The 12538-nt window shown below is 35.5% G+C and overlaps 1 long non-coding RNA gene across 1 annotated transcript in view; it reads left to right on the top strand.

The window, feature by feature from the left end:
* Nucleotides 1-8480, top strand: part of LOC145270481 (uncharacterized) — a 42096-nt gene extending 33616 nt beyond the window's left edge. Inside the window, exon 2 of the long non-coding RNA XR_013865387.1 lies at nt 6225-8480. This is a non-coding gene — a long non-coding RNA (uncharacterized LOC145270481). The remainder of the gene's footprint in view (nt 1-6224) is intronic.
* The last annotated feature ends 4058 nt before the right edge of the window (nt 8481-12538 follow it).

Genomic DNA, 12538 nt, shown 5'->3' with positions numbered 1-12538 from the left:
AGGGAGAGAGAAATATATATATATATATAGAGAGAGAAATATATATATATATAGAGAGAAATATATATATATATATAGAGAGAGAGAAATATATATATAGAGAGAGATAGAGAGAGAGAAATATATATATATATAGAGAGAGAAATATATATATATAGAGAGAGAGAGAAATATATATATATATAGAGAGAGAAATATATATAGAGAGAGAGAAATATATATATATATAGAGAGAGAGAGAAATATATATATATAGAGAGAGAAATATATATATATATATATATAGAGAGAGAAATATATATATATATATAGAGAGAGAGAAATATATATATAGAGAGAGAAATATATATATATAGAGAGAGAAATATATATATAGAGAGAGAAATATATATATATATATAGAGAGAGAGAGAAATATATATATATATAGAGGGAGAAATATATATATATGAAGAGAGAAAGAGAAATATATATATATATAGAGAGAGAGAAAGAGAAATATATATATATAGAGAGAGAGACAGAAAGAGAAATATATATATATAGAGAGAGAGAGAAAGAGAAATATATATATATATATAGAGAGAGAAATATATAGAAAGAGAGAAAGAGAAATATATATATATATATATAGAGAGAGAGAGAGAAAGAGAAATATATATATATATAGAGAGAGAAAGAGAAATATATATATATAGAGAGAGAGAGAAAGAGAAATAGAGAGAGAGAAAGAGAAATAGAGAGAGAGAAAGAGAAATGGAGAGAGAGAACGAGAGAGAGAGAAATAGAGAGAGAGAGAAAGAGAAATAGAGAGAGAGAAAGAGAAATATATATAGAGAGAAAGAGCGAAAGAGAGAGAACGAGAGAGAGAGAAAGAGAAATAGAGAAAGAGAAATAGAGAGAGAGAGAGAGAGAAAGAGAAATAGAGAGAAAGAGAAATAGAGAGAGAGAGAGAAAGAGAAATAGAGAGAAAGAGAAATAGAGAGAAAGAGAAATAGAGAGAGAGAAAGAGAAATAGAGAGAAAGAGAAATAGAGAGAGAGAGAAAGAGAAATAGAGAGAGAGAGAAAGAGAGAGAGAGAAATAGAGAGAAAGAGAAATAGAGAGAGAGAAAGAGAAATAGAGAGAGAGAGAAAGAGAAATAGAGAGAGAGAGAAAGAGAGAGAGAGAGAGAAATAGAGAGAGAGAGAAAGAGAGAGAGAGAAAGAGAAATAGAGAGAGAGAGAAAGAGAAATAGAGAGAAAGAGAAATATATATAGAGAGAAAGAGCGAAAGAGAGAGAACGAGAGAGAGAGAAAGAGAAATAGAGAGAAAGAGAAATATATATAGAGAGAAAGAGCGAAAGAGAGAGAACGAGAGAAAGAGAAAGAGAAATAGAGATAAAGAGAAATAGAGAGAGAGAAAGAGAAATAGAGAGAGAGAGAAAGAGAAATAGAGAGAGAGAGAGAAAGAGCGAAAGAGAGAGAACGAGAGAGAGAGAGAAAGAGAAATAGAGAGAGAGAAAGAGAAATAGAGAGAGAGAGAAATAGAGAGAGAGAAATAGAAATAGAGAGAGAGAAAGAGGGAGAGAGAGAAAGAGAAATATATAGAGAGAGAAATAGAGAGAGAGAGAGTGAGAGAAAGAGAAATAGAGAGAGTGAGAAAGAGAGAGAACGAGAGAGAGACTGAAAAAGAGGGAGAAAGAGAAATAGAGAGAGAGAAATAGAGAGAGAGAACGAGAGAGAGAGAGAGAGAAAAAGAGCGAAAGAGTGAGAGAGAGAGAGAGAGAGAGAGAGAGAGAGAAGATTATTGGAAAGTACTTAATCTTGTCCTTATGTTTAGGTGGATTTGCTTTGGAAGTTTTGTTTGAGATAAAAATGCCGTTTGTAATGTGACTTTTGATGGGATAACAGGACAATACTGAAAACTTTTTTTTTACATAGGTATCACCACATTATCAAGGCCAAGAGGCCACTCAAGGATAAGGGTTAAAGAGTGTACAGTAATCATTAGTAATGAAAATTTGGTAAATTTGATAACTTATATGGAACGGCTCATCAAAAACTTGTTTATGTTAGACTTGAACACAACCATATTGTAGTCAGCCGGAAAGCAGGAAAACAATTCCACAGGGGTGTAGTTTAAGAAAGAAGCTTTGTTCACAGAATCTACGTTTAGGTTTAGGCACAGATAAAGAGTGGGGGGAATTATTGATAGTGCTTACAGCTAGACGAGTGTTTCTTGAGAAAGTTTGGCGAGGGGGGACCATAGATTGAAGCTCAGTCGAACACTTTCCATGAAAATAACGATACATCAGAGACAAACTCGCAACATCTCTTCTGTGAGATAGAGGTTGCAAGGAGGAGAAAAGGACATCTCCTATGAGGGTACGAAGTCTATTTTGAACTCTATCAAGGCAGGAAAAGTCCTTTCTAGTAGCTGATTAAAAAACTGATTAAAAAATGTCCACATGTCTGACTACTCCATATACCAAGTGTTAAGTTTGTAGATAAACAATTCGTTGAGTATATAGGTCAAGTATTCTCACTTTTATAGATATATAGATCATAGAAATTAGAAAGCCAAATACCGATATACATAATTTTTTTTTCAATTGTACATCCACCATTTATTCATATCAATCCTTGTTTTTGAAGCTCAATATAATTACAGAGTAACAAATAAATGACAAAAGTCTATATTGCAAATTTCATTATTTTGTAAATCAGGCCGTTGTATTAGATAGATTAGGTAATAATGTTTAGTTCACTTTTGGGGGCATATGGAAGGGGAGCGGTGGTAGAATTCCTTACAATATTTAGGGCGATTAATAGTTTGGGCTGTACTTTGGTCCTAGCATGGCAATAGATATCTATGTGGTCGAGAAGGCACTTTTCGACGCCTACTGCCACCCCCCGGTGGCGGTAGGTGTAAAATCAGAAAATCGCGGACCAGAAATGTCACTTCGTATAATCGCGCTTTTTTTTGACCACCCCGTTCAGGTGTCAGAGCGGGGTCTGGACGGCTACCAGCACCACTTCTGGGGTTTTCCAAGCTTTTCACTTCGTCTATATTGGTTAGTAAGAGGTGTCTTTGAGTACAGTCCGACCGAGGGGGCTGGCGGTAGGCGGTCGTGGGTTGCATGTGTGCCTGGGACAGCACCCCCATCCATCTAAGGGGTGCACCCCGGGGGCCAGGGGGACCTCGTCCAGGTCGACCGTGCGCTTCCAGACGCCTACCGACACCGGTCAGGTCGGCGAGGCTATTGGATTAGGTAATAATGTTTAGTTCACTTTTGGGGGCATATGGAAGGGGAGCGGTAGTAGAATTCCTTACAATAAGAATTTCCACATGTCTGAATACTCCATTAACCAAGTGTTGACTCTGTAGATAAACAATTCGTTGAGTATATAGGTTAAGAAGACTCCTCACACACATATTCTCACTTTTATAGATATATAGATCATAGAAATTAGAAAGCCAAATACCGATATACATAATTTTTTTTTCAATTATACATCCACCATTTATTCATATCAGTCCTTAATTTTGAAGCTCAATATAATTACAGAGTAACAAATAAATGACAAATTATTTCATTATTTTGTAAATCAGGCCATTGTATATGGATTAGATAGATTAGGTAATAATGTTTAGTTCACTTTTGGGGGCATATGGAAGGGGAGCAGTAGTAGAATTCCTTACAATAAGAATTTCCACATGTCTGAATACTCCATAAACCAAGTGTTGACTCTGTAGATAAACAATTCGTTGAGTATATAGGTTAAGAAGACTCCTCACACACATATTCTCACTTTTATGGATATATAGATCATAGAATAGTAGAATACCTTACAATATTTAGGGCGATTAATAGTTTGGGCATAGTGCTCTACTAATCAGGCCTTTGGTCCTAGCATGATAATAGATATCTATTGGTTTTAGGCGGGGAATCGTGTAACTTGCTATGGTATTTATATATATAAAAGCGAAAAGGTATGTATGTATGTACACTTTTCCTCGATGTCCATAAAACGCTTCTTTCAGAGAAGCACTCGCTCGCTTCACAACTTCTTAAAACTTTTTATATCATCTATAAATTGTAATATCTCACACATAACCACGGAGCTCGCCTGTCTATTTAATTTTATTGACTTTCAAACGTTAATTATTCCACATTTCCCGCATCGGTACGCGTTACATTCGGTTTTCGGTATAAACAAAAAGCGAAACCCGACTCTAATCACAGACCCAGAGCCAGTGGTCTCTAGAGAGCTAAGTAACATTTGGTCAATGTCGACTTCGTCATATCAGACGGTAGCTTTCATTTCGAGACGAGGGAGCGGGTTTTCAAAAACGATTTATTGACCTCATTAAAAACTGTCTCGCACAAAATGCTCACTGCTGAATAGCTATCGCCGTCACGTCAATCAAAAACGTGCACCTGTTTTTTTTTTCACACTTTACTATTTTCCAACTGCGCATCATCAAGGCTTCGGTTTTTTTTCACGGGCTTCAAGGATTCGTTTTTTTTTCACACACACACACCTACAAACACCCGGACAACGCTGGGTACCCCTCGCTAGTTATTTTTAATGTGAGAATTTCTTTGGTGAGTTGCAATTGCAGTTAACAGAAGTAGAGTTCGAATTATAATTTTTATTTAATTGGACTATACTTATTTTTATTGTTAGCATTTATTATAGTTTACTATATTTGGCATAATGGAGAAAGTATATATAAATATATATAAATATATATATATATATATATATATATATATATATATATAATGGGTTAAGAAATTCCAACGAAAGAAAGATGTATATTTAAATAAGGGAGTAGTCACCAACAATGTGTATTTTTTAACATTATTTTATTATTCCATGTCTTGGTTTTTCATTGAGAATTATCTTTGGATCATTGTAATAATGTTTTAAGTCATTGAAATCGTTTTTACACGCGTTTCAGACGTTCTGTGAAGCGTCCTCGTCAGAAATTATTTTCAAATGTGTTGGAGATGTAAAAATGGCAATTTTTGTAGTTCATTTGAAGTGTTTCCAGGGGGTGGAGGCTTTAAAGTGTTTATTATTTATTGGCATGTTCAATTTTTATTACTCTTTTATTGGGCTTGTCGAAGCTGCTGACCTGGCTTTAGTCACTCTCTCTTTCTGCTAGTGTTTTTTCTTTTCCTTTAGGGTAGGGTGTGTGTGTGTGCGCGCGCGCACGTGTGTGTGCGTGTGTGTTTGCTTTTATTGGTTTGAGAATGTGTATACTGTTTTATATTATTATGAGGTTATTTGCTTCACAGTGCAGCTAGACAGGCAACTACCTCAAGCCAGGATTGAAACCCGACCGTTTGTACCACTACGCTTGTGGCGGCTGGTGCATGAGTCATGAGTTTAACGATGTTTTGACATCGTCCGAACTACCTCTGCTCGATTTGTTTACACAAAGCGCATCGCTTAATACGCTAATGGTAATTCGTGTATCACTTCACAATATGCTCAGCTCAAGATAAGGAGCATTATAGTCATCCACATACTTTTTCACAGCTCATATATATATATATTCAGTAATGTGATTAATAATTAAAAATTCAAATTAGAATTAAATTAAAAATCCCTTTCACAGGAAGGAACAACAACAAAGTCAATAATTTGTACGATCGTTTCGGAAGACAATGTTTATTGTGGTAAACATTAAGCCACGGACAATAATTTTTGCATATAGTATTTTTAAGGCTTTTTAAAAATTTAAAAATTATTGTCCGTGGCTTAATTCTAATTTGAATATTAAATTATCAATCACATTACTGAATATTAAATTAGCTCTAGGATATTTACCTATCGAGCTTATTATATATCTAAATTACAACGAGCACTTTTTCTTTTCCTGTATTTTAATTAAATTAGTAATTTTATTATTACATTAAGATACACTGCTCTTTAGACTATTGTTCTAATCTCCTTTATATATATATGTGTGTGTGTGTGTTATATATATAATATATATATATATATATATATATATATAGGATTGTTTTCTGGATGCTAATTGTACGCGTCTATATCCCAAATATTACCTTATCGTCTAATATTGTGCTAATACAGAAAATATCTTATCATTTTTCTTCTATGTTTCATATGACTTTTTGGTAAAATGTAAAAAAGTTTGTATCAACAACAAACGAAAATGTGATTGACGATACTAAAACTATTGAATTTGTTTCATTTTTATCTACAGGTGTTCCTGCACGTTTATTGGATTTTAATAAATCATCATTTTAAAAAATAATTGTTGACGTGTATATTGAAGAAAACAGCGGGAAGTGTGAACCTTTCTCGAATCTGCACTAACCTGTGAATTAATTCAGACTAAAATCCAAAAGTAAAATGCCATATTATTTATAAACGATTAACAAGTGTAGTACCCCATGCAGGCGTACAGTGATAAAAAGCCACATTCTTGTGAAGTGTGTGGATATTCTTCCCCTGTCAAATCAAGGTTAGTAGTGCATATGAGAACTCACACTGGGGAAAAGCCATATAGCTGTGAAGTGTGTGGATATTCTACTTCTGTCAAATCACATTTAGTGACACATTTGAGAACTCACACTGGAGATAAGCCACATTCTTGTGAAGTTTGTGGATATTCTTTTTCTCAAAAATCAACATTAGTGAGACATATGAGAACTCACACTGGGGAAAAGCCATATTTCTGTGAAGTGTGTGGATATTCTTGTTCAAATAAATATAATTTAGTGACACATATGAGAACTCACACTGGGGAAAAGCCATATTCATGTGAGGTATGCGGACAGTCCTATTCTGAAAGGTCACATTTAGTGAAACATATGAAAACTCACAATCGGGAAAGTCCACATTACGGTGAAGTGTGTGAATATTCCTTTTCTGAAAATTTAAAATTAATGAGACATATGAAAACTCACACTGGGAAGATGTATTCTTGTGAAGTGTGTGGATTTTCTAGTTCGAATAAATATAATTCAGTGACACATATGAGAACTCACACCGGGGAAAAGCCACATTCTTGTGAAGTGTGTGGATATTCTTGTTCTAAAAAATCAAATTTAGTCTCTCATATTAGAATTCACACTGGGGAAAAACCATATTCCTGTGAAGTCTGTGGACATTGCTATTCTCAAAGATCACATTTAGTGGAACATATTAGAACTCACACTGGGGAAAAGCCATATTCTTGTGAAGTGTGTGGATATTCTTTTTCTCACAAATCAAAGTTAGTAAGACATATGAAAATACACACTGAAGAGAACGTGAATGATTCCTAGTCACTATCCTCTAGTTGGAAAGGTTTTTCTGTACAGGCGTTTTTCAGAAGAACTTGGCATGAGGATATTTTTTCTCTAGAAGCAAACCCTGACCAAATATTTAAAATCACATATTATTTGAAGCCAAAATAAGTTTCTGGAATCCATATTAAATAGAGAAATAGTCAACCACCTCAGCAGGAACAACCTTCTTAGCGATACACAAGATCTACTGCAGATGTGCTGACGGTTATATCTCACAGGATTAGTGAATCTCTTGACAAAGGCTTCCTTTCTATGGCAATTGCTCTTGACATATCAAAGGCCTTCGACAAGGTATGGCATAACGGTCCATTTCACAAGATTTCCAGCTACGGTATAACTGGAAATGTTTTCTCAATCATTAAATTATTTCTTTCAGATAGGCTCATAAGAGTAGTGGTCGATGGACAAAAATCAGAGGCCTGCAATATTAATGCTGGAGTTCCTCAGGGGTCAATCCTGGGCCCAACTCTCTTCCTGATATACATCAATGACCTCCCTAAACACATACTTAAATCATTCGTTGACATCTATGCTGATGACACGACCATCTACGGCAACACATCAAAGGCTGTAAATGACAAAGTTCTCTCTGATTCTCTCTCCGCTGATCTCGAGCGTGTGGTTCAGTGGGGGAAGACGTGGCTGATTACCTTTAATGCATCTAAAACCAAACCCATATCCTTACATCATCAACGCTCTGATCCCCATCTGGCATCAATTGTGATGGATGGCTCTCATCTGGGAGAGGCCCCGTGTTTTAACAAGCTTCTGGGTTTGACCTTTATACTTCATCAAATCTCCACACTAACGTAATGTACTTGCAATAACCCTTATCCCTGAGTGGCTTCCGGGCCTTGATAAGTGGTGACCACTGTAAAAAAAAGATGTCCTTTCTATGGCAACCAACGTTAGCTTTTACGAGGAATGGTGCACCTTCTCCAAGTGATGTCACCTCAAGTAATAGTGCAAAGCTGGATACTCCACCAGACTAGATAAATTCTTGTCCTGGAATCCAGTAACACCATGAGACCAACATGAAAGATATAGTACAACGTATAAAAATGGTAAATTGGGGAGAGGAAAACGAAAGATGTATAATAACATATAGAAATGGCGGAGAGGAAAATTGTGTTTGAGAGATAAAATAAAATGGAACATCAAATAGATTTTAAGTGTTAGTCCAGGTTGTTTGATTTCTGATAATTTCGACTGCAGTAAAATTAAACCAAACTCCTATCTTTACATCATCAACACTCTGATCTTAACCATATTACTTTTCATGCTCGCATTTTTCTATCGTAATATAAGTTAACATTATATAATCAATTCTTAATGCTGCAATATTTTAAGTTATAAATTTATTATATTTTTTACTAGAATATCTTGTCCTTTTCTTTTCCAGTTTTAACAACTAGTCCTTTACTTTTCCATGTTTAAGCTTAACCATATTACTTTTCATGCTCGCATTTTTCTATTGTAATATATATGTATGTATACTCTATTTGTTTTTGTGAATAAACAGATGTGTCTTTCTACGTCTACTGTGCATAAAGACTAAGAAAATGTTACGTTGTTAATTAATTTAAGATTTTTGATAGGGTATGGCATAAAGGTCTACTTCACAAGCTATGGAAAGCTGTAAATCTCCTCCCAATTATGAAGTCTTTACTCTCTGATCAGAGTAGTCACTGATGGCTAGAAATCAAAAACTCATAGTATTAACGCTGGCGTCCCTCAAGGTTCCATCCTGGGCCCAACTCTCTTCCTGATCTACATCAATGATCTTCAAAACCACATACTTAAATCATTCGTTGACATCTATGCTGATGACACGACCATCTGCAGCAACACATCAAAGGCTGTAAATGACAAAGTTCTCTCTGATTCTTTCTCCTCTGATCTCGAACGAGTGGTTCAGTGGGGGAAGATGTGGCTTGTTACCTTTAATGCATCATAAACCAAACTCCTATCTTTACATCATCAACGCTCTGATCCCCATCTGTATCAATTGAAATGGATGGCTCTCGTCTAGGAGAAGCCCCAAGTTTTGACAAGCTACTGGGTTTGAACTGATCTGAAATGGAACACGTACATCAAGTCTGTTGCCAAGGTCGCTGGAAAAATGGATTTCCTTTGAAAGGGGAAGTGACGTTGTCCATGTGTGCGTACATGTGTGTACGTTAGCGTGTGTGTGTGTATACACGTGAATGTGAGTGTATATATACACGTACCTGAATACATGTACGTGTGTGGACGTGTGCATGTATGTATATGACAAGTAATATGGCTTGAAATGTGAACGCATGTTTTTGTGTGAGACTAGAAAAGGCTCGTGCAATTCGAACAAACTAAGATGGTGGGATCCTTCTACTGCTCCAGAAGATATCTCACTACTGATGCAATTCTCTATCTATATAAAAGCCAAGTACGTCCAAGGATGGAATACTGTTGCCATATCTGGGCAGGAGCTGCTAAAAACAGCCTATCCTGCCTTGACAGAGTACAAAATAGACTTCGTGGCTTAGTGGGGGATGCCCTTTTCTCTACCCTGCAACCTCTCTCCCACAGAAGAGACGTTGCGAGCCTGTCCTTGTTTTATCGTTATTTCCATGGCAGATGCTCGTCTGAACTCCAATCTCTGGTCCCCCCTCGCCAATCTTTCACGAAAAACACCCGTCTAGCTGAATCCACTGTCAAAAATTTTCCCCACTCTATATCTGTGCCTAAATCAAAACGCGGATTCCATGAACAAAGCTTCTTTCTTAGAACTGCACGCCTGTGGAACTCTGTTCCGTCTGCCTGCTTCCCTCCGGACTACAACTTGGCTGTCTTCAAGTCCAATGTTAACAAATTCCTAATGAACCGCCCCCTTAAGTAAACACTTCAGCAAATCTCCTCACTAACTTAATGTACTTGCAATAACCCATATCCCTGAGTGGCTTCCGGGCCTTGATAAGGGGTGATCACTGTGTAAAAAAAAAAAGAAAGCAAAAATAATGAAAAATGTTTTGATTTGATAAAAACACTATTCTTTAAAAAAATATATATTTTTATTTAATGTTTTTCATTTATTAATTATTTGTCTTGATTAACTCAGTAAAACTTCAAATAAATACTCAATCAGATGAAGTAACTTTATTTAATAATTAACAGCCTATTTCTCACCAGCAAAACACACTTATAAAGCATTTTCTACAATTATTAAATTAAATAATATTGTTGTTGTGGTAGAGATAGTTGTCTCAATTAAAACAAAAATTAAAACTTAGACTCGTTGCAAAACCAAGCTGAAGCAAAAGTTTTTGAAGATAAACTAAACTATATTTTGTGTGTCTGTGAATAAATATTAGTTACCTTCATTATACTGTAGTGTGGTCTTTTTATATTTTTAGTTTTTGTTTGATCAACTTGAGACAAACTAAATAAAGATAAGGCCTCAACAATTTTTTTACATAGGCATCACCACATTATCAAGGCCAAGAGGCCACTCAAGGATAAGGGGTAAAGAGTGTACAGTAGAAATTGGACAATATAGTAATCATTAGTAATGAAAATGTGGTAAATTTGATAACTTAGATGGAACGGCTCATCAAGAACTTATTTACGTTAGACTTGAAGACAACCATATTGTAGTCAGCCGGAAAGCAGGAAAATGGAAGACAATTCCACAGGCGTGCGGTTCTAAGAAAGAAGCTTTGTTCATGGAATCTACGTTTAGGTTTAGGCACAGATAAAGAGTTGGGGGGGATTATTGATAGTGTTTACAGCTAGACGAGTGTTTCTTGTGAAAGTTTGGCGAGAGGGGACCATAGATTGAAGCTCAGTCGAACACTTTCCATGAAAATAACGATACATCAGAGACAAACTCGCAATATCTCTTCTGTGAGATAGAGGTTGCAAGGAAGAGAAAAGGACATCTCCTACGAGGGTACGAAGTCTATTTTGAACTCTATCAAGGCAGCGCAAGTCCTTTCTAGCAGCTCCTGCCCATATGTGGCAACAGTATTTCATTATTAATAGTTCCATTTTTTATTTCATTAATTTTTCGAATGTTAACCTTACTAGATTCGAACTAAACTAAAATAATGAAAACGTGTCATAATAATGTGATGACTTGAAAAACGGTTTTTTAATTCATTTTTTTGCATTATTATTCATGAACTTTTGATTAAGTCCATAAAAGATGACATCAGTAACTTAACAATAAAAAAAAATAACAGTCTATTTCTCAACAGCAAAACACACTTTCTTCTAAAACATTTTCTACAATTATTAGATTAAATAATATTATTGTCGTGGTAGAGGTAGTTGTCCCAATTAAGAAAAATATTTAAACTTAGAATCTTTGCTAAATCCAGCTGCAGCAAAACACTTTGAAGATAAACTAAACAATATTTTGTATATCTTTGTTAATAGCTATTCATTCCCCTCGTGATATTAAGTATTGGATAGGAAGTCTCTCATGAAATTTGTTGCCTTTTCATATTCTAGATGTAATGTAAAAAAATTCCTAATGAACCGCCCTCTTAATTAAACACTTCATCAAATCTCCACACTAACGTAATGTACTTGCAATAACCCTTATCCCTGAGTGGCTTCCGGGCCTTGATTAGTGGTGATCACTGTGTAAAAAAAAAAAATTCACTTAAGAGGGTTTGAAATCAGAGTTCGTTCAAGAGTCGAGTTCAGGAGTTAAGTCCGGGACAGTTAGAGGAGAAGATCCCGTGTTGAAAGCGAAAGAAGGGCAATGTAATTGTAGGGAAAATCACGGAGGTGGTCTGCTAAGGGTCGCATGTGCAAACTCGAAACCTGACCGATAGGACATGAGAAGGCGACGTCACAAAAATAAGTACAATGGTGGAAATGCCAATGGCCCCGATTTGAAGAGTGCTGACATCTACAACGGAATCTCTTCCTTAAAACAACATAGTATTCCTTATTGATTGTCATTCCAGTGGGAACTCATTTCTTGTTGTAACGGTTCATTTGAACCTGAAATCATAAAGAAATGGTCAGTCACATCATGGAAGGGAACAGATCCCGTAATTAGAGAAACAAAAATAATATTTATTAAAAGAAAAGGCTTGCATCGTTCAAGAGTTAAGATACGATCTTAGAAATGTAGACCATATTGTCATCATTGATCCAGGTCAAATATCAGAGAATGTTGTCATCATTGTGTCAGGTCAAATATCAAACAATGTAAATTTGGGAATGTCTTTGT

This window comes from Euprymna scolopes, chromosome 46 (assembly GCF_053919585.1).
Source record: "Euprymna scolopes isolate OS-2025 chromosome 46, ASM5391958v1, whole genome shotgun sequence".
Lineage (NCBI taxonomy): Eukaryota > Metazoa > Mollusca > Cephalopoda > Sepiida > Sepiolidae > Euprymna > Euprymna scolopes.
This window is presented reverse-complemented; position numbering and strand designations above follow the sequence as displayed.